The sequence below is a fragment of the Jaculus jaculus genome, chromosome 4 (assembly GCF_020740685.1).
Source record: "Jaculus jaculus isolate mJacJac1 chromosome 4, mJacJac1.mat.Y.cur, whole genome shotgun sequence".
NCBI classification, from domain to species: domain Eukaryota; kingdom Metazoa; phylum Chordata; class Mammalia; order Rodentia; family Dipodidae; genus Jaculus; species Jaculus jaculus.
The window spans coordinates 138,542,599-138,567,214 of NC_059105.1; the positions used below are offsets into that span (position 1 = coordinate 138,542,599).

Here is a 24,616-nt window from a genome sequence, read left to right on the forward strand (position 1 = left end):
TGTTATAAATTGAGCAGCAATAAACATGGTAGAGCACATACTTCTAAGGAAATGAGATGAGTCCTTTGGATATATGCCTAGGAGGCTATAGCTGGGTCATATGGTAGATCAATCTTTAGCTATTTTAGGAACCTCCATACTGTTTTCCACAATGGCTGGACCAGATTGCATTCCCACCAGCAGTGTAGAAGGCTTCCTCTTTTTCCACATCCCCACCAACATTTATGATCATTTGTTTTCATGATGGTGGCCAATCTGACAGGAGTGAGATGGAATCTCAATGTAGTTTTAATCTGCATTTCCCTGATGACTAGTGACATAGAACATTTTTTTGGATGCTTATATGCCATTCATATTTCTTCCTTTGAGAATGCTCTATTTAGCTCCATAGCCCATTTTTTGATTGGCTTGTTTGATTCCTTATTATTTAACTTTTTGAGTTCTGGGTATATCCTAGATATTAATCCTCTATCAGATATATAGCTTGCAAAGATTTTTTTTTTTCCATTCTGTAGGTTGCCTCTTTGCTTTTTTCACTGTGTCCTTTACCATGCAAAATCTTTGTAATTTCATGAGGTCCCAATGATTAATCTGTGGTTTTATTTCCTGAGCAATTGGGGTTGTATTCAGAAAGTCTTTGCCAAGACCAATATGTTGGAGGGTTTTCCCTACTTTTTCCTCTAGCAGTTTCAGAGTTTCAGGTCAGATGTTAAGGTCTTTAATCCATTTGGACTTAATTCTTGTGCATGGCGAGAGAGAAGAATCTATTTTCATCCTTCTGCAGATATATATCCAGTTTTCAAAACACCATTTGCTGAAGAGGCTGTCTCTTCTCCAATGAGTATTTTTGACATTTTTATCGAATATCAGGTGGCTATAGCTACTTGGGCTTACATCTGCGTCCTCTATTCTGTTCCACTGATCTACATGTCTGTTTTGTGCCAGTACCATGCTGTTCTTGATACTATGGCTCTGGTTAAAATCAGGTATGATGATAACAACAGCCTCATTTTTGTTGCTCAGTATTATTTTAGATATTCGAGGTTTTTTGTGATTCCAAATGAATTTTTGGATTGTGTTTTCTATTTCCATGAAGAAAGCCTTTGGAATTTTGATAGAGATTGCATTAAATGCGTAGATTGCTTTAGGTAAGATTGCCATTTTCACAATATTGATTCTTCCAATCCAGGAACAAGGGATGTTTCTCCACTTTCTAGTGTCTTCTGCAATTTCTCGAATGAGTGTTTTAAAGTTCTCATAGTAGAGATTCTTTACTTCCTTGGTTAGGTTTATTCCAAGGTACTTTTTTTTTTTTTTGATGCAATTGTGAATGGGAGTGATTCTCTGATTTCATCCTCTGTGTGTTTGTTGTTAGCATATATGAAGGCTACTGATTTCTGTGTATTTATTTTGTATCCTGCTACATTGTTGTAGGTTTTGATCAGCTCTAACAGTTTGCTAGTAGAGTCTTTAAGGTCCTTTATGTATAGAATCATGTCATCTGCAAATAATGATAACTTGATTTCTTCCTTTCCAATTTGTATCCCTTTTATGTGTGTCTCTTGCTTTATTGCTATGGCTAAGACTTCCTGTACTATATTAAATAAAAGTGGGGACAGTGGACAACCTTGTCTTGTTCCTGATTTTAGTGGAAAAGCTTTCAGTGTTTCCCCGTTTAGTAATATGTTGGCAGTAGGCTTGTCATAAATAGCCTTTATTATATTGAGATATGTTCCTTCTATTCCCAGTCTCTGTAGGACTTTCATCATGAAGGTTTGTTGGATTTCGTCAAATGCTTTCTCTGCATCTAATGAGATGATCATGTGATTTTTGTCATTCAACTCGTTTATGTAATGTATTACATTTATAGATTTGTGTATGTTGAACCAACCCTGCATCTCTGGAATAAAGCCTACTTGGTTAGGGTGAATGATCTTTTTGATATATTCTTGTATTCTGTTTGCCAATATTTTGTTGAGAATTTTTGAATCTATGTTCTTGAGGGAGATTGGTCTGTAATTTTTTTTTGTTCTATCTTTGCCTGGTTTTGGTATCAGGGTGATGCTGGACTCATAGAAGTAGTTTCGTAGAATTCCTTCTTTTTCTATATCCTGGAAAACTTAAGAAGCAATGGTGTTAGCTCTTCCTTAAAGGTCCGGTAAAATTCAGCAGTGAATCCATCTGGGCCTGGGCTTTTTTTAGTTTGGAGATTTTTGATAAGTGTTTGGATCTCCATTTTTGTTATAGGTCTATTTAAGTGATTAATCTCATTTTGATTTAATTTAGGTAGGTCATATAAATCAAGGAAATCATCCATTTCTTTCAGATTTTCATACTTTGTGGAGTATGTGCTTTTATAATATGTCCCTATGATTTTTTGAATTTCTCTGGAATCTGTTGTGATGTTACCTTCTTCATCTCTGATTTTATTAATTTGTGTCTCTTCGCTCTTTCTTTTGGTCAGATTTGCTAAGGGTTTTTCAACCTTGTTTATCCTTTCAAAGGACCAACTCTTTGTTTCATTAATTCTTTGTATTATTTTGTTGTTGTTGTTGTTTGTTTCTAGTTCATTAATTTCTGCCCTAATCTTTATTATTTCTTCCCATCTACTGATTTTTTTTTTTTTTTTGCTTTGTTCTTCTTTTTTCAAGGCTTTAAGGTGAAGCATTAGGTCATTTACTTGCAACCTTTCTAATTTTTTAATATAGCCACTTAAGGCTATAAATTTACCTCTTAGAACTGCCTTCATTGTGTCCCAGAGATTTTGGTATGTTGTGTTCTCAGTATTGTATGACTCTCTATATATATTTTTTTGATTTCCTTCTTGATTTCTTCATTGACCCATTCATCATTTTAGTTTCCATAATTTTGTGTATGCTCTATAGCCTTTCTTGCCACTGATTTGTAGTTTAATTCCATTGTGGTCAGATAGAATGCAAGGAATTATTTCAATTTTCCTGAATTTGTTAAGATTTGCTTTGTGTCATAATATATGGTCTATTTTAGAGAATGTTCCATGTGCTGCTGAAAAGAATGTATATTCTGCAGCCTTTGAATGAAATGTCCTGTATATATCTGTTAGGTCCATTCCTTCTATGACCTCATTTAGTCCAGATGCCTATCTGTTTATTTTTTCCCAGGATGAGAGTGGGGTGTTAAAGTCACCCACCACCACTATGTTTGGTGTTATCTGTGACCTTAGTTCTAATAGTGTTTGTTTGATGAATTTGGGAGCCCCCATGTTAGGTGCATATATGTTTAGGATTATAATGTCCTCCTGTTGGAGTGTGTCCTTAATCAATATAAAGTGACCTTCCTTATCTTTCTTGACTAACGTTGGACTAAAGTCTACCTTGTCCAATATTAGGATAGCAACCCCTGCTTGTTTTCTAGGCCCATTTGCTTGAAACACCATCTTCCAAACTTTCACCCTAAGATAATGTCTATCCTTTGTAGAAAGGTGAGTTTCTTGGAGACAACAAATTGTAGGATCCAGCTTTTTAACCCAGTCTGCAAACATATGTCTTTTCGTTGGGGCATTGAGGCCGTTGATATTAAGAGATATTATTGAAAAGTGTGCATTTATGTTTGCCTTTTTTGTGTGTGTGTGTGTGGTTCCGGTTCTACTTGTGCTCTCTTCTGTTAACTAGTATTTGAGTATTGCTTGTTTTTTCTAGGTTCCTTATATGTGTGCTTTTCCTTTTGTTCAGCATGGAGGATTCTATCAAGTATTTTCTGTAGAGCTGGTTTTGTCTTCAAATACTCCTTTAACCTGCTTTTTTTATGGAATGCCCTTATTTCTCCGTCTATTTGAATGGATAACTTTGAAGGATAAAGTAACCTTGGTTGAAAGTTGTTATCTTTCAGAACTTGGAATATATCACTCCAAGCTCTTCTGGCTTTAAACGTTTGTGTTGAATAATCTGCTGTAATCCTGATGGGCTTGCTTTTGTAGGTAACTTGATTTTTCTCTCTAACTGCTTTCAATATTTTTTCTTTGGTGTGTGTGTTTGGAAGTTTGGTTATAATATGGCGAGGAGAGGTTCTTTCCAGGTTTTGTCTGGCTGGGGTTCTAAAGGCTTCCTGTATCTGCATTGGCACCTCTTTCCCAACTTGGGGGAAATTTTTTTCTATGATTTTGTTGAAGACACCAACTATGCCTTTGGAGTGGAATTCTTCTCCTTCTTCTATGCCCTGAATTCTTATATTGGATCTTTTCATAGTGTCCCGAATATCTTGAAATTCCCACTCATACTTTTCTATAAGTTTGTGTTTCTCTTTGTTGGACTGTATTAGATCTGCCACCTGGTCTTCTAGTTCAGATATTCTGTCCTCTCCCTCATCCATCCTACTGGTGAGATTTTCTACAGAGTTTTTTATTTCATTAACTGTGTTCATTGCTAGTAATTCTGACTGGTTTTTCTTTATTATTTTTATTTCCTTATTTATGTCTTATTGCCTTCTTTATTTCATTAAATTGGTGTCCTGCATCTTCTTTGATTCCTTTGATTTTCTGTTTGATTTCTTCTTTGATTCTTTTGATTTGTTCTTTGACCTCTTTGAACATTTTTATAATCATTCTTTTGAATTCTTTCTCAGGCATTTCCTCTAACTCATTCTCACTAGAGGACATTTCTGATGCATTAATACTTTTAGGTGGATTTATATCGTCTTGCTTTTTAGTGTTTCTTGTGTTATAATGTATATATTTTTGCATCTTGGATTAAGTTAATGCTTGGATTTTCTAGCTAGCTGGGTATTCTTAGCTGTATCAGTTGATTTGATGTTACACATTTTCAGCGTAGGAGCTTAAGGTGTTAGGTGTGGCTCTTAAGACTCTCAGAGTACCTACAAAGGTGTTCCTAGAGTTTGAGTTTCCCTGCTATGGGAGTATTCAAGCAGGCTGAGTGGAATAAAATACAGGTAGATTCTAAAATTTAACTAAACACTGTACACATTGAGTCAAAAACAGCCCCAAGTATGTATGCAAGAGTAGTTATTATAATGACCAGATCCTCTATCAACAAAGAGGTTATGATTTCTGGTCCGTTGAGGGGTCCAAGTCAGCTTGTGACCAAGTGAGACCCACAGGCTTGGAGGCTCATGCCTTTAATCCCAGCACTGGGACATCTGAGGTAAGGGAATCTCTGTGAGTTCAAGGCTGAACAATGCTACCATGATCCAAATCAGCATGGGCTAGAGTGAGACGCTGCCTCAAGAAATACAAAATAGGAGGAGTGAGGAAGAGAGGACAGTATGGAATTTTGGGTACACAGCTTATATTTTTCAATTTTATTACTAAGGATTCAGGCAGTAATATTTAAAGACAGAAAACAAGAGAATGTTGTACATAAATCTTCTCATTTCTTCTCTCATGTGATTACACATATCGTAGGGAATGGTGGGAGCTAGTTGAAAACCAAACCCATACATTTTTCTTTGATTACTTTTTCATCAAATGATCCCTGATCCTATATGACTGGAGAGGTTTTTTTGTTTGCTTTGTTTTTGAGGTAGGGTGTTACTCTAGCCTGGGCTAACCTGGAACTCACTCTGTAGTCCCAAGCTGGCCTCAAGCTCATAGCAATGCTCCTACCTCTGCACATCACCTGGCTGAAGAGGGTTTTTTAAAATATTCACTTATTTTGCAACTTTTTTAAATTAAAGATCTATGTAGCCATTTATTTGTTTATTTGAGAGAGAAAGAAAGAGAGAGCAGGCCAGGGCCTCCTGCCTCTACAAATGAACTCCAGACACATGTACCTCTTCATGCATCTGTTTTCATGTGACTGTTAGGGAATTTGTTCCTAATCTGGTAGGTTTTGCAAACAAGTGCCTTTACCCGCTGAACCAACTCCTTCAGCTGAGAACAAATTATTTGCTTTTTGCTGGGGTGTTGGTTCAAGATATGGTTTTGCTCTAGCCCAGGCTTACCTGGAATTCACTGTGTAGTCTCAGGGTAGCCTTGAACTCATGGTGATCCTCCTACTTCTGCCACCCCAGTGCTGAGATTAAAAGTCATGCCCATCTCAAACTACTTTTTTTTTCATATTTTATTTAGGGCTGGACATATAGCTCCGCACTTAAGACACTTTTCTGCAAAGGCAAAGGACCCAAGTTCAATTTCCCAGAACCCACATAAGCCAGATACACAAGATAGCACATTTGTCTAGAGTTCATTTGCAGCAGCTGGAGGCCTTGACATGCTCATTTTCCATTTTCTCTCTCTCTCTCTGCCTCTTTCTCTCTCAAATAAATAAATAAAAATAAAAGAATTAAAAAAAATAACATTATACATATATCATATGTATTTTTTTTTCTTTTTTCATGGTAGGGTTTCACTCTTCAATATTTTTTTTTTCCCAATTGGGATTTTATTTGAAGATATAAAAATGACACCACGTATGTATTTACTAATTGATCACCAATGAATCAAATAAATCACCATCAGTGGAAATACATTTCTACTACAGAAATTCAGAATGAGCTTGACCTAGTCTTGTTTTAAAAGAAATGTTAAAGTTTGTACCTCTTAACATTGTGAAAAATATAAATGGAAATAATAAAGACTAAAGATGACTATCAGAGAGATCCTATATTATAATCCTGCTTTATGTAATCTTCATTAACTTTAATTGTCATAGAAAAATTTATGAAAACAGATTATATATTAAATATTTACTTATGTTTATAATCCTAATTAATAAGATTCAACAAAGGCATTCTAACACTAATTCTATTTACTTTGAACTTCTATCTCTGTGTACCTGCTTTATATAATGCTTGTTGCAAATTAACAAAAAAATTAAAGTGTTTTAACATCACTTTATTTGAGCCTTACTTAGACATTGATAACTTTGTAGATTCATTTTTATTTGAGAAATAAATGTTTACAATGATACAAAATGCTATGCAATTTTTATGTTATATGTTGATTGTGATTATGAGATAAACATCTTATAGGATGTTTACAAAACACACTAGAAATATAAAGAAAACCATTCCTAAGCCTAATTTTAAGTTATTATCAATGGAAATAATAAAACTAGTCCACTCTATGCTGGTTCCTCAGAAACTTTAACACACCACCTGCAGTTTTATACCAATAGCCAAAGTCCCAATACAAATTATTATGAAATTTGTATCATGTACCATGTCATATGCTTAAATGATAATTATTTTATAAAATATGCTTTTATACTTAAAAATTAATGGTACTTTCCCATTGCTGTAAACAGTATTATCAATGTTATATGAACATTGATAAATTTCTTTTTTTTTTTTTAATTTGATTTATTAGTTTTCTTTTCATCAAATACAGGCAGTTTGGTACCATTGTTTAGGCTCATCTATGATCTACCCCCTCCCATTAGACCCTCCTTGTTGATGTAAATGGGTCGTACACTATGGGGTTAGTCCCCAGTTATTGGTTTGCTAAATGTCTCTGCAAATCATGACCCAACATGTAACTCTGACATTCTTTCTGCCCCCTCTTCCGCAAAATTTTCCTGAGCCATGTTGGGTTCATTTTTGGTCTGCTTCAGTGCTGAGGTGTTGGGGGCATCTGAGGCTCTGGCTCTCTGATTTGGTAGGAGTTGATTTTTCTCTGCCTTGGTCTCCTTCCCCTTTGTGCTGGTATCCGGTTCACAGGAAAACATGACCCTTACTTGTTTCGCCAATTGTCCTTAGTTTCAGTTGGGCCCCTTTTGAGGTATGTTGGGGCAGCTCTCTCCATAGGATCTGCATCTATCTGAAAAAGAGAAGCAGATTCTCCAACGGACAGTAAGTTAGCACCAAGAAAATTGAAATAACACTTACTTTTTTGATAGACAGATTGATAGGTGTAGGCCCTCTTGTTCCCCATGATTGATGATAGCTTAATATTGTAGAGTGGGCTTGTGTTTGGGTATGGTTCTGACTTGTTTCCCAGCTCCAGCTATGGGTCTAGTACCACTGAGTGGATCAGTTAGCCAAATCAAGAGTAGTTGGTTCCTCACCATGGCTGTGTGCCACTATTGCACTTGTGTGGGCATCATGTCAGGTTATTTGTTGCTAATTAGATTAGACAATGAGTTGCTTGGACAGATATTGGTCGTTTCCCTTCTGAGCTCTGTTGTCAGAAAAATTGTCTCCATCAAATTAGAGGTACTTTTGCAATGGAACCTCAGCTTTGATATCACAAACAGGCCAGCTCCTGTGTTGAGCACACCATGTAGGAAGAAACTCAGAGTAAACTCCAGAAAACAACCCAAAGGAGATGGGACCTTGGGTCTTACAAGCTACTGGGACCCACATTTGCACATTTGCTAATAACCAATATAAGTTGAAAAGTAAGTTGTCTACCATGATGTTAGCCTTGAGTTGAGTACAGCCCAGCTAATACCTAGCTTTAGTGCAGCTAAGGAAAGATTACAAGGTATGATAACAAAATGCATCCAGATTCTGGGTTCTTAGGAAGTATAAGATTAAAAGGTATTTCACTATGTTTTGGAATGATTGTGTGTGTGTGTGTGTGTAACAGATAACTAATAAGATTTTTATTCTATAAATTTCCTCTTTATTATATTGTTTATATAGTATCTAATTCTCCAGATGATGAGAGATTATTCATGAATAATATTTCTTTTCAAGATTTGAATCTTGAAAAGCTTGAATCTTTTAGCAGCCTTTTAACATCAAAATATCTTGGGGATGAGGAGCTTGCTTAGTGGTTAAGGCACTTGTCTGTGAAGCCTAAAGACCCAGGTTTGATTCTCCAGTACCCATGTAAGCCAGATGTAAAAGATGATGCATGTGTCTGGAGTTGGTATGCAGTGGCTAGATTCCCTGGCATGTCTATTGTCTCTCTATACATATCTGCCTCTTTCTCTCTTTCAGATAAATAAATAAAAATAAATATTTAAAAAACATAATATCTTAATTTGTAAGCACATATACATATTTTTTTAGATTGTCTAGCTCCCATTATTTTTATGTATTCTTGTGGTATAAATATCTACTTTTAAATCTTTACTGTACATCTATTTTTACACCACAAGTTAACATAGGTTGTAAAATCATATAAGAAAACTGAAATTGAGAATTGAAAGAAAAAAATTGAAGAAAATTGTGCAATCAAGGCAAAGAGAAAATAAGAAAAACAACAAAATGACTATAGTAAATGACTACATATTTCCTAGAGTCATACACAACCATCAAGGATTTGCTATGAGCTTGGTTTTAAATTTTCATGAAGCTCAATACACAAGATGAATTTTTCTTCATCTCTCTAAGATAGCAAGATATTGGATGCATTATAATATTAACCATTAGTAATAATGTATTCTAGGTTCCTTAAATTGAATAACTTTGAGATTGAGTTATTTATGTAATTATTTGCTACAATTTTAACATGTATTCATATTCCAGGCACTAGGTGCTTCGCTTGCCAGTTTGCAGTCCACATACACATCTTTGCTCAGCTTATCACAGTTTGTCCACTTGTATTACATTGTGATTCTATTAGTGAATTTGTCCATTTAATTTTCCTCTCAAGGCTAGAAAACACAGAAATTTTTGTTATTCAGGCCCCCGAATACTGAGTTATTTGTCTTTATTTTCTCATTTTTAAATTTTAATGGAAAGTCTCATTAGATGTCCCCTACACCTAATATTATTTCTCTAGAATTTAATGCAGGAATAGGATCATTGATGGAGCTAAGTTTCAAAAACTATACTTCTTGTGCTGCAGAGATGACTCAGAGGTTAAAGGAGCTTGCCTGCAAAACCCTATGAACTGAGTTCAATTGCGCAGTACTCATATAAAGCCAGATGTACAAAACAGCACATGCATCTGGAGTTTGTTTCTAAGAACAAAAAGCCCTGGTATACCCATGCATGTCCTTTCTCTCTCTATTTCTTCCTCTCTTTATCTCTCATAAATAAACAAATAAATGAATAAAAATATTTTTATAAAACCATAGTTTTCATTTTTGTGTTCTTTTCTTTGATTAGAGTTTGTCGGTTTATAGCTCTTTCTTCATGGTTGTGATTTAACTTTAAATTAACAATGTGAGTAATAATTTAAACTAACTTTCACAATATATAGTTTCTTTCATTGTTTAAGGTAGATTCCTCCTTGTTAAAATTTTTTTACAAGGTTAGTGATATCTCATTGATTTTGAATTTTAAAGCCTTTTTAAATACATACATATATATATATATATATATATGTATATATATATATATATATATATATATATATATATATATATATATATATAATTTGGAAGTAGAAAAATACAGAGAGAGAGAGAGAGAGAGAGAGAGAGAGAGAGAGAGAGAAAGAGAGAGAGAGAGAGAGGGAAAGCATTCCAAAGCCTCCAGTGACTGCAATTAAACTCAAGATGCATGTGCCACTCTGTGCATCTGGCTTCAGTGGTTACCAAGGAGTTGTACTCAGGTCATTAGGCAGCCAAGGGCCTTAACCACTGAGCAATATCCAGCCTGATTTTTTTTTATTTTTATAGGACTTCATATATGTCCATTAACTTAATAAAGATCTCAGATGCTCTCCTTAAGCATTACGGGTAACAAAATAATGATATGATGTCTACATGAACTAGAATTAAAACAGATCAGATTGTGGGCTGGAGGGATGGCTTAGCAATTAAGGCGTTTTTCTACAATGCCAAAGGACTCAGGTTTGATTCCCCAGGACCCACTTAAGCCAGATGCACAAGGAGGCACATGCGTCTGGAGTTCATTGCCAGTGGCTAGAGCCCTGGCATGCCCATTCTCTCTCTCTCTCTCTCTGTCTCTCTCTCTCTCTGTCTTTCCCTCTTTCTCTCTGTTAAATAAAAAATAATAATAATTAAAAAAAAATAGACCAGGACTTCTGGTTAAGATGGCAGTGTAGGTACCACACCAAAGTAGACAAGGGTGGAAAAAGCCAAAAAAATAAAAATAAAAATAAAAATAAAAATAAAAATAAAAACAAAAACAAAACAGCAAAATACACACTTTGACTAAAAAGTGAGGAGTATAGGAAATTGAAAAACCAGTGGAGAAGTAGGAGAGATCCAGAGCATCCAGAACCTGCACAGCCTGGCAGAAGCTGCTCTAGCAGGGCAGATCTGTGTGCAAGACCTTAATGGCCAATGCAAACCAGCTGCCAGCCTCAGCATGAGTCACAGGAAAAGCCAGATGAGGATATTTTCCACTCACACTGGAGGTCTCTGCATACTCAAGAAATGTGAAGGAAGAACAGCAGTGAACAATGGAGGAGCAGATCACAAGGTAGAAGAACATGTGGAACAGCAGGCAAACTACTGACTCCCTCTCCTTCCCCACAACCAGTGCCCAGCCCTCAGGAACAGTGGTCCAGGGACCTGGCCACGCCTACTTGAACTGACAGAGCACCAAAAAGGGACCAAATCAAGAGTGCAGCTGAGACCAAAAGCATCCCAAAAGGTAACTGGGATTACACCAGGTCAGTACCTGCCTAATAAACCTGGTATATATGCCTGAACCAGAAATGCTAATTGCACCTTCCATATCAGGATAAATTATATATTAAATCAGATGGATAGTCAAATTTGTCATTCTTAAATAAGCCTTGTTATTTGTTTCTTCTTGAATTATAGTGGCTTTGTTTACTCTTCTGTTATACGTTAGGGAAGGGTCTCACCTGGTCACAAGCTGACTTGGAATCCTCTACAGACCAGAAATCTTAACCTCCTTGTTGTCAGGATTAAGGGAGTGGGTGAGGCACCACACAGCTTAAGGGACAGATAGAGGATCTGGTTGTCATAATATCTACTTTTGGATAAGTACACTGTGCTGCTTTTCATCGTAAGTGTGCATTGTTTAATTAAATTTTAGAATCTGCCTGTATTTTGTCCCACTTAGCCTACTTGAATACTCTCATAGCAGGCATACCCAACACCTAGAGTCACTTTTGTAGATATTCTGAGAGTTCTCAGAGCCACACCTAGCAACTTAAGCTCCTACCCTGAATATATATAATATTAGATTGATTGATATATCACATAATACACAGGTAACTGGAAAATTCAATCATTAAATAATCCAAGATGCAAAAACATATATATTATAACACAAGAGACACCAGAAATCAAGACAATATAAATCCACCAAAAAGTATTAATACATCAGAAATGACCTCCAGTGGGAATGAGAAATGCCTGAGAAAGATTTCAAAAGAATGATTATAAATATGTTCAAAGAACTCAAAGAAGATATCAAAGGGAGCAAAGAAGACACAGGAAGCCAATTTAATGAAATAAAGTGGTCAATACTAGACATAAATAAGGATATAGAAATAATAAAGAAAAACCAGTTAGAATTACTAGCAATAAAGAACACAGTTAATGAAATAAAAAACTCTGTAGAAAATCTCGCTAGTAGAATGGATGAAGGAGAGGACAGAATATCTAAGCTAGAAGACCAGGTGGCAGATCTAATGCAGTCCAACACAGAGAAAGATAAACTAAAAGAAAAGTATGAGTGGGAATTTCGAGATATTTGGGACACTATGAAAGAATCAAACATAAGGCTTCAGGGCATAGTAGAAGTTGAAGAATTTCACTCCAAATGATAGTTGGTGTCTTCAACAAAATCATACAAGAAAACTTCCCCCAAATTGTGAATGAGGGGCCAATTCAGACATAGGAATCCTTTAGAATACCAGCCAGACAAAACCTGGAAAGAACCTCTCCTCACCATATTAAAATCAAACTACCAAACATACAAACCAAAGAAAAAATATTGAAAGCAGTCAGAGAGAAAAATCAAGTTATCTACAAAGGCAAGCCTATCAGGATTACAGCAGATTACTCAACACAAACTTTACAAGCCTGAAGGGCATGGAGGGATGTAATCCAAGTTCTGAAAGATAACAACTGTCAACCAAGGATACTTTATCCTGTAAAGCTATCCATTCAAACTGATGGAGAAATAAGGAAATTCCTTGAAAAAAGCAGGCTAAAGGACTACTTGAATTCAAAACCAGTTCTAAAGAAAATACTTGAAAGAATCCTCCATGCCAAAGAGAAGGAAAAGCACACATATAAGGAACCAGGTAAAAACAAGCAATACTCAAATACTAGTTAACACAAGCGAGCAAAGGTAAAACTGGAAGAACTACAAAAAAAAAATGGCAAAAATGAATACACACCTTCCAATAATATCTCTTAATATCAACGGCCTCAATGCCCCACCTAAAAGACATAGGTTTGCAGACTGGGTTAAAAAGCAGGATCCTTCAATTTGTTCCCTCCAAGATACCCACCTTTCTACAAAGGATGGATACTATCTTAGGGTGAAAGGTTAGAAAATGGTGTTTCAAGCAAATGGATCTAGAAAAAAAGCAGGGGTTGCTATCCTAATATCTGACAAGGTAGAATTCAGTCCAACATTATTTAAGAAAGATAAGGAGTCCACTTTATATTGATTAAAGGCACCCTCAAGGACATTACAATCTTAAACGTATATGCACCCAACATGGGGGCCCCCATATTTGTTAAAGAAATTCTATTAGAACTAAGGTCACAGAGAACACCAAACACAGTGGTAGTGGGTGACTTCAACACCCCACTCTTTTCAGTTGACAGGTCATCCAGAAAACAGGCAAAGAAAAGAGGAAAAGAGGCATCTGGACTAAATGAGGTCATAGAAGGAATGGACCTAACAGATATATACAGGACATTTCATCCAAATGCTGCAGAATATACAGTCTTTTCAGGAGCACATGGAACATTCTCTAAATAGATCATATATGAGAACACAAGGCAAATCTTAACAAATACAGAAAAATTGAAATAATTCCTTGCATTCTATCTGACCACAATGGAATCAAACTACAAATCAATAGCAAGAAAGTATATAGAACGTACACAAAATCATGGAAATTAAACAACACATTACTAAATGATGAATGAGTCAATGAAGAAATCAAGAGGGAAATCAAAAATGTATAGAGTCAAATGATAATGAGAACACAACATACCAAGATCTCTGGTACAAAATGAAGGCAGTTCTAAGAGGTAAATTTATAGCTTTAAGTGCCTATATTAAGAAATTAGAAAGGTTATGGGCTGGAGAGATGGCTTAGCGGTTAAGCACTTGCCTGTGAAGCCTAAGGACCCTGGTTCAAGGCACGGTCCCCCAAGTCCCACATTAGCCAGATGCACAAGGGGGCGCAGGCGTCTGGAGTTCATTTGCAGTGTCTGGAAGCCCTGGCGAGCCCATTCTCTCTCTCTCCCTCTATCTGTCTTTCTCTCTATGTCTGCTGCTCTCAAATAAATAAATTTAAAAAAAAAATGAACAAAAAATAAAAAATAAAAAAAAAGAAATTAGAAAGGTTGCAAGTAAATGACATAATCCTTCACCTTAAAGCCTTGGAATAAGAAGAATAAGGCAAACCCCAAATCAGCAGATAGGAAAAAAGAATAAAGATTAGGGCAAAAACTAATGAAATAGAAATTAAAGAAACAATCCAAATAATCAATGAAACATAGAGTTGGTTCTTTGAAAGGACAAACAAGATTGATAAAACCTTAGCAAATCTGACCAAAATGAAGAGAGAAGAGACACACATTAATAAACATAGAAATTAAGAAAATTAGAGATGAAAAAGGTATCATCACAACAGATGCTAGAGAAATTCAAAGAATCATAGGGACATACTATAAAAGCATGTACTCCACAAAGTATGAAAATCTGAAAGAAATGGATGATTTCCTTGATTTATAAGACCTACCAAAATTAAATCAAGATGAGATTAATCACTTAAATAGACCTATAAGAAGCATGGATATCCAAACACTTATCAAAAATCTCCAAATTAAAAAAAAGCACAGGCCCAGATGGATTCACTGGTGAATGTTACCAGACATTCAGGGAAGAGCTAACACCATTGCTTCTTAAGCTTTTCCATAAAATAGAAAAAGAAGGGATTCTACCAAACTCCATTTATGAAGCGAGCATCACCCTGATACCACAACCAGGCAAAGATAGAATAAAAAGAGAAAATGACAGACCAATCTCCCTTATGAACATAGATGCAAAAATTCTCTACAAAAAAAATGGCGAACAGAATACACGAATACATCAGAAAGATCATTCACCCTGACCAAGTTGGCTTTATCCCAGAGATGCAGGGATGGTTCAATACATGTAAATCAATAAATGTAATACATTATATAAATGGATTGAAGGACAAAAATCACAAGAGCAACTAATTAGATGCAGACAAAGCATTTGACAAAATCCAACATCTCTTCATGATGAAAGTCCTACAGAGACTTGGAATAGAAGGAACATATCTCAATATAATAAAGGCTATTTATGACAAGCCTACAGCCTACATATTACTAAGTGGGGAAAACTGGAAGTTTTTACACTAAAATCAGGAACAAGACAAGGTTGTCCACTGTCCCCACTTTTATTTACTATAATACAGGAAGTCTTAGCTATAGCAATAAGGCAAGAGACAAACATAAAAGGGATACAAATTGGAGAGGAAGAGATCAAGTTATCATTATTTGCACATGACATGATTCTATATATAAAGGACCCTAAAGAATCTATTAGCCAACTGTTAGAGCTGATAAAAACATACAGCCATGTAGTAGGATTCAAAATAAATATACAGAAATCAGTAGCCTTCATATATGCTAAAAACAAACACACAGAAGATGAAATTGGAGAATCATTCCCATTCACAATTGCATCAAAGAGAATAAAGTACCTTGGAATAAACCTAACCAAGGAAGTAAAGAATCTCTACAATGAGAATTTTAAAACACTCAAGTGAGAAATTGCAGAAGACATTAGGAAATGGAAAAACATCCCTTGTTCCTGGATTGGAAGAATCAATATTGTGAAAATGGCAATGTTACCAAAAGCAATCTACACATTCAGTAAAATCCCCATCAAAATTCCAAAGTCATTGTTCATGGAAATAGAATAAAACAACCCCAAAATTCATTTGGAATTACAAAAACATTCAAATATCTAAAATAATATTGAGCAACAAAATAAGGCTGGTGGTATCACCATACCTGATTTTAACCTATTATAGACATAGTAACAAAAACAGCATGATACTGGAACAAAAGCACAAATGTAGATCAATGGAACATAATAGAGGACCCAGATGTAACTCCAGGTAGCTATAGCCACCTAATATTCAATAAAAGTCCCAAAAATACTCATTGGAGATAAGACAGCCTCCTCAGCAAATGGTGTTGGGAAAACTGGATATGTATCGGTAGAAGGATGAAAATAGATCCTTCTCTCTCTCCATGTAAAAGAATTAAGTCCAAATGGATTAAAGACCTTAACATCAGTCCTGAACCTTTGAAACTGCTAGAGGAAAAAGTAGGGAAAACCCTTCAACATATTGGTCTTGGCAAAGACTTTCTGAATACAACCCCAATTGCTCAGGCAATAAAACCACAGATTAACCACTGGTACCTCATGAAATTACAAAGATTTTGTACCGCAAAGGACACTGTGCATAAAGCAAAGAGGCAACCTACAGAATGGGAAAAAAAAAAAAAACAAAAAAAACCTTTGCAAGCTGTATATCTGATAGAGGATTAATATCTGGGATATACAAAGAACTCAAAAAGAAAACTAATAAGAAATCAAACAAGCAATTAAAAAATGGGCTATGGAGCTAAATAGATTGTTCTCAAAGGAAGAAATACAGATGGTGTATAACCATTTAAATAAATGTTGTACATCCCCAGTCATCAGGGAAATGCAGATTAAAACTACATTGAGATTCCATCTCACTCCTGTCAGATTGGCTACCATCATGAAAACAAATGATCATAAATACTGAGGGGAATGCAGAAAAAGAGGAACCCTTCTACACTCTTGGTGGGAATGCAATCTGGTACAGCCATTGTGGAAATCAGTGTGGAGGTTCCTAAAACAGCTAAAGATTCATTTACCATATGACCCAGCTATAGCACTTCTAGGCATATATCCTAAGGACTCATCTCATTTTCTTAGAAGTATGTGCTCAACCATGCTTATTGCTGCTCAATTTGCAACAGCTGGGAAATGGAACCAGCCTAGATGCCCCTCAACTGATGAGTGGATAATGAAGATATGGCATATTTATACAATGGAATTCTACTCAGTGGTAAAGAAAAATGAAGTTATGAAATTTGCAGAAAAATGGATGGATCTGGAAAGGATTATACTAAGTGAGGTAACCCAGACCCAGAAAGGCAAGTGCCACCTGTTCTCTCTCATATGTGGATCCTAGCTACAGATAATAGGGCTTCTGTGAGAAGGAAAAAAACTCAGTAGCAGAGGCCAGAAAGCTAAAATATAGATACAAAGGGAAGAGAAAGGAAGGGAGGAGGGTACTTAATAAGTTGTTATTGCATACATGTAAGTAGAATAATAGATTAACTGGGATGACAAGGCCCAAAGTGATGTCAGGGGAAGAGATTGAGTAAAGGAAAGGTGGAGGAAGGGCTAATCAAAATCTAAGAGGATATAAATAAATCATATGGAATCCTCTGGTTTGGGACAATGGAACACTCAGGAACCATAGATAGTTGCTAGAAAATTTTCAGTGGCAGGGATGGGATACCTTCCAGTGAGTTGTTGGCCAGGGAGATCTATGTTGCCCCCAAACATTATAGGCCATTGCTGAGGCCCTTTGTTTCCCACCAGGAATAGATGGTAAGACCCAATTTCTGAAAACACCACATACTTGGGCTGCAAGGCCACTTAGAAATCCAGCTGGAACTGAGATTATAACCTCCCCCATGTAGACCAGCTGACAGAAAGCTGGAAGAAGCCATTCTATATGCAGTTCAATGGGAGAAAGAGATACCAACAGTGGAGATACTCAACAGTGGACACTGCAAGCCTTATAAGTGGCCAGGCAGGCCAAATGAGCCAATGGGTGCAATAGTGGCACATCTGTTATGGTGGAAACTAACTTTCCTCCAATCAGACTTGAGGCCCTCTCCAAGGGAGGGAATACATACATCACTAATACTGAAAATTTAAAACAGGGGTAGTCTTGAGCCCTAGAGGTGTAACATGTGCTGATGTCTGGATAAGTGTATATACTATGCTTATCAAACTGCCCAGTAAGCACTTCTCTTAATATTCGTACCCTTATATTAATGCTACTCTCACTTTGGGTAGAAAATCTTCTCTTTTCAGATGGCAGTGATCTTGGGACAACTCAGAAGGTATCATGGTGCTGGAAAGAAGTGACTGGAATACCGAGTAACATCTTGATCACACCTTTCAAGGCTCAGGGTCTAATGTGGAAGAGGTGGCAGAAAGATTTTAATAGCCAAAGGAAAGGTAGGACTCCTTACAATGTGCTCCTTCTAGACATAAAATGGCCTCAATATCCATGACCTCATACTGCCTGACACTATCTACACAAGACCATCATAAAAGAAAGGAACAATCATGACATCGAAATAAAAGACAGTCTCATTGAGATGGGGAGGAGGTATGGTGGAGGATGAAATTTCAAAGGAGAAAAGGGGGAGAGGGTATTGCCATGAAATTTTTTTGGTAATTATGGAAAACGTTTAAAAAATGAGAAAAAATTAAATTAAAATAAATTTTAAAAAATAGACCAGATTAAGCTAAATTGACTAGTACATTGATCCTCAATGTTTTGTAGAAAAGGAGAGACTTGGTTCTAGAATGAATTAATATTTTAAAATCAGAACTCTGAGAATATTCTACAGGAAATTCTTAGGATCATGCAAAATTAAAAGTCTTGGCAGCTTATACTCAGCCTCCTTTAATATTTTCTGAAAATAAAACTCAGGGGATAATAGCTCTTTGACAAGTTTATAGCAAAGGATTAGGCACATCATGTCTGGGAATGCAGTGATGTTCAGTCATTAAACTATTTGCCACACAAACATAAAGGCCTGAGTTCAAATTCCCAATACCCTTGTAAATGCCCTTCAGGCATGGTGGCCCCACTATAATCTCTGCACTGGTGAAGTGGAGAAAGAGAATGGTTAGGGCAAGCTGGTCACTGAATTACCCAAACTGGAGAACTCTAAATTCAAATGAGATGGTCTGCCTCCACAATTAATGTTGTCAACAAATAAGGTCAATGTGACCATTTTTTTTTTCCAGGTAGGGTCTCACTCTAGCTCAGCCTGACCTGAAATTCTCTCTGTAGTCTCAGGGTGGCCTCGAACTCACAGTGATCCTCCTACCTCTGCTTCCCAAGTGCTGAGATTAAAGGTGTGTGCCACCACACCTGGCTTTGACCTTATTTTTTGTCAACAAGAGAAGACACCTAACATGAACTGCTCTGGCCTCCAAACACACACACGAGTACCAAAGTACAGACCATTCCACACACATTCACATCCATATATGGGAACACACACATATGCCACACAGGGATGCATCCAAAACATGAAATAGGAATCCATTTCAGCTTTAAAAGAGTTTGACTTCCATCCAAATGCAGAAGACTATTTATTACATGGCCTCACTCATCCAAGATAAAGAAATATATGCTGAAGTATAAGAAAAGCATTAGGCTTTAAGATAAATAAAAGCATCCTATGTTAAAGTGTAGATAAGAGGACTTGTATCCCTATGAGAAAGACACCCACAAAGTTCTCCCACCATCAGATAGAGAACAGACAGGCTAGGGCTTTCTTCTAAGAACAGATAGCTGTATATTGTAGTTTTGGATAAGGCCTGAAGTTCAAAGGGACCTATATCATGTCAAGTGAAGAAGGTAAGGAAAACAATCTTTTCTGGATTAGGCTGAGTCAAGACATTACGTTTCAAGTTACTAAGTACAATATGTCAGTTGAAAAGTGTTATTAACATACTGACAATAAAATGGGGAGAAACAGACCATCTAATACAGATGGTTGGAGCAAAGAAGGCACAGGTCTCTTCTCCTACCATTGTGTATGCACCTACATGCACACGAAGTCCCCTGCTAATGTATTTTGAAGATGAAGAAACTAGTCCCAGATGAAGACAAAGTTAATAAACATATATCCATAAGGGGTTTGTATTCAAATGTGTTAAACTCTGAAACCAAGTATAAACAATAGTACTAGAAAATGACAATTATTTCAAAATGTTTTTTTTTATCAAAGCTACAATGGTACATTATATATTGAATACAATGAAAAACAATTTGGTAATTAGAAAGATACAAATTGAAACTGCAATGATATTTACTATATCTTTAGGATCTTTTGCATGGACAAAACAAAATAACCCAAAAAAAAAAAAATTAAAATACTAGTAGAAATGGAAAGTGGTACAGTGACTTGAGATATCACTTTGAAGTTTACTGCCAGAATTAGATATTCACTTACCTTGACAAAAACAATCTGCTTCTTTGTATTCATGTAATAAGAAATAAACATGTTCACACAAAAATATACACAGAACGTTTTACAGCTGTGATCCTCATACATGTAAAAATTAAAAAGAACCCATCATGGCTCAGGGAAATTTTGTGGAAGAGGGGGCGGAAAGAATGTCAGAGCCACATGTTGGGTCAGGATATGCAAAGACATTTATCATACCAATAACTGTGGGCTAACCCCACAATGCATGACTCATATACCTCAACAAGAAGGGGCCAATAAGAAACAAAAATTAAGAATAATAAAAATGTTCTACCACTGAAAGAATAAATAAAATGAGATATATCAGGATGGAGAGATGGGTTAGCAGTTTAAGATACTTGTATACAAAACCTAACTCTTAGGGTTCAGTTTCACAATACCCACATAAAGCCAGATGCACAAAGTGGAACATGCATCTGGAGTTCATTTGCAGTGGCTAGAAGGCCAGATATGCCCATTCTCTCTCCTCTCTCTCTCTCATTCTTTGTCTCTCTTATCTCTATCCCTGCTTGCAAACAAATAAAAATAAACATGAAATGAGAATTTAAAAAATGTTCAAAGGTGGTTTAAGAATTTATGTTTATTTTCAATAATCTTATCAAGGATATCACGAATTTATCAATAATCCTGCTGACATTTTGTATTTATTAGGGGACATCAACAATTCTAGGTTATCTATTTTATGTTATTAGGCACTACTACCAATAACTTTTTATAGTAATATCAACATCTATCATGAAAACCTGTTGAATAACCACACTTTGGTCCTACTTCTCGAATGCATACATTGAAAATTAGATAGGAAAACAACAATGCAAAATCAGTAAACAACTTTTCTTTCAGATATTTTATTTTCTCCATAAGAAAAAGAATAGTTTAAGTTCAGCTAATATTTATATATAATACTGTAAATAAAGATTTTCCTATAGGCAAAGATTTTCGTATAATTTTTTGAGTCACTTTTTATGCATCTTAAGGAAACATAAACTGGGTCTAGTGGCTCATGCCTATAATCTCAATGCAGAAGATTCTGAGGCACATAAAATGATGAATTCAAGGCTAAGTGAGTGAAATAGACTATTTCTCAAAATAACAGAACAATATTATATTTTAGCTCAGTGTATGAGATGATGCATCTTTTGCATTTTGATTAGTTATAAATCTCATTATTACATAGCATGACACGTCAAAGCCAAAAAGCTTATAGGTATAAATTTAATTGACCTCAAAGTACTGTCTTTGTAATAACAGATAAAATATACCCAAATTTGTTTGTGTTTTCATTTTCAAATGCATTAATGTTTTGTAATAAAAATCATGAGTAATGCTTAATAAATCAGTTTTATGTTTGCTTAAGAATATTTCTTTGTATGTGGAATTCAAATAGAAATATACTCTTCAATTAAAAATAAGCTTTTTAAATTGCTCACTATAAGCAAGAACACAAAAATGTAGTTGTCATGTAAACTTCTAGAAAAACACTAATTCTTTAGTGCTCCCAAATCATGTTTTCCTAAAGTTTTCAGAAAACTGTTGCGTTTTTATTGTATTGTTTCACTGTAATTTATTTTCTAACAAAGTGTGTTTCCTATACTGAATAATTTTCTGGAAGAAACTATTTAGGAGTAGGTTATTTTACTTCAGTAATCTGAATTATATTTTTCAGATATTTAACTATCCAGGATATTTATTTGTGATTTGTTTGTGTATTTCCCGATGCCAAAATATTTCAATTTTTTTAAGTTTTAATTTTATTTATTTATTTGAGAGGGAGTGAGGCAGATAGAGGGAGGTATTGGTGCACGAGGGCATCTAACTATTGAAAATTAACTCCAGATGCATGTGCCCCATAATGCAACTGGATTATGTAGGTACTGGGTAATCAAAGCTAGATTATTAGGCCTCACAGCCAAGCACCTTAACCTTAACCACTAATCCTTCTCTCAGTCCAGTGTGTTTAATTTTAATTATTGATTTAAAATATTATTACCCATTAGTGCTTTTTATTTACTTAGCACTTTAATAATATCTATTGACACCAATTTTTAAAACTTTTTGGCAATTTTCATAGCAGCATATAATGTAGTATGATCATAATGTCTTCCCATTATCTTTACTTGTCATACCCAATCTCTGTTTTCCTTCTACTGACAGAAATTTTAGAGTTTAAATTTTCTCTATTAAGGCCATGGGATCTAGGAGCTATAACTTAGTAAGGGAAAGCTTATTTTACTTAGCTAGTGCATGGTAGAGACACTGAAAATATCCCCGAACTTATTCTGCATATCTCAGATGCATACTCCAGTATAGACATGAGTTAAACTGATCATGGTGAATTCACTTGAGGAAAGAGGAAACTAGCTTTAATGTGGCACTGGAAAAGTCATCAAGGAGTAAAACTGAAGTTCTAAACTGTTTCTTTTTGTCTGCTCTCATATGAGAATATGATAGTTAATTCACTTTCGTTGATAATCTAAATGCAAAATGTTATGATCAATGAACCTTGTCCTAACATCACCCACTTCTTGGCATAGAATTGTCAGTGTTCAGATTTCACAGAGTAGGCAAAGGCTCATCAGGAAGTGGTTATGATATGCTATGCTACCATGCATTTACAAAGTACTGTGAAATTAAGTGTAAATTTGACTTTGCTTGAAGTGCTTACATTTTATTTCTTATAACTTTTTGAGGGATGAAACATTGGTGCTTAATTAAAAATATTGTACATGGGTACAAAGAGGGGATAATAATTTAGACAGCAAAGGGAAACCCATAGGGACTAAATTTATACTTTGTAAGCTGTATCATCTGTATCAAACTTTGCACATTTTATTTATTTTCATTGGAACATTTGTTGAATCTTGGTTAAAACATTTCCTATACTTGCTTAAAATATCATCAATCAGAACTCTATATAAATCACTTATCACCCTTTTCTGACACATCACTCATCAGGAACCTTTATGTATTTTGTGTAACATTTTGCAGTTGAAATGACATTTACAGAAAAATATGTACATGCCATAAATTCCAGGATATACCAAGAAACAATTTGCCTTCATAATTTAGTGTGCAGGTTAAGTTAAAAAGGAACCTCCACTGAATTATTGCTCCCTAAAGCCATAATGCACCTCGTGTTTCTGCCCATAAAACAATATGAAAAGTGGCACAGTGATGGATTCAGTAGTTATACCATATGCCAGGAACCTTTCCTGGAAATATCTTCCCTTAAAAATCTAGCAAAATAGGGATCTCATCAAAAGCTCATGTAATGAAGATACATATGCAGTGCTGAAACTTTCCCTGCATATTTGAGTATGCACTGGAGGATAATAAGAGGATAATATGTTGTCACCATTATTTCCATAAGTAAATGATCAGGAAGTTAGATGATGGAATTTAGGAGGCCTAAGTGTCTGATTCATTGTCACATAATCATAGACTATAAAGGATACATGCTTACAACTTTATAAGACCAGATGGAAGCATGCCATCTGTGACAATAACTCAAGAGTACGCCAATTGCTCAACATTTAGGAGAAGTTGTTACTCTGGAAAAATAGTATTATTTCCTAAAGCAATGAAGATTTGAGAAATACATCCCTGTTCTATAATTTTAGTGGTAAAAAGAAATTGAATAGGTAGGAAAAATCAAACAAAACTTGTTAATAGTGGGAAGAATTCATCATTCAATAATGGGTTAATAAGATGGACCATTTTCTAGTTGTGATGCAACTACATTAAAGGTTTGCTCTAGAATGTAGTGATGAGCAGAACCAGAAGCTTTAGGATGATACATCCTAAGTTAACATTAGACATACTCAGGGAAAATTTTCTTGTCTTCTTTCTCCTTTATTCTTATCACCTTAGTAAGCCCAGGGTCAGATGTATAAAGAAAATAACATATTTAAAATGAGTGGATCATTAAATAAAATGTTTTCTATGATTAAATCTACTTTTAAAAGACCTATATTCAAGCTATTTCAATCATTTAATGAAACTGTTATTATATGATATTCTTTCTTTTTACTATTTTCATCCAGTTTTCTGTATTATTTTCCCAATTTGACATATTTTCCACCCTACACCCTTTCCAAGTGATCATTAAACACATGATAAAGTGTGAAGTAACAGCTTCAAAATGTTTATAAATTAAGCAAAATCACCTCAGAATTTGAATAAAAAACAGTAAGTTGATGAAAATTACTACAATT

At 35.3% G+C, this 24,616-nt stretch overlaps 1 pseudogene; it reads right to left on the reverse strand.

Moving 5' to 3' along the window:
- Positions 1 to 24,616, reverse strand: part of LOC101617146 — a 106,655-nt pseudogene that overhangs the window by 23,554 nt on the left and 58,485 nt on the right.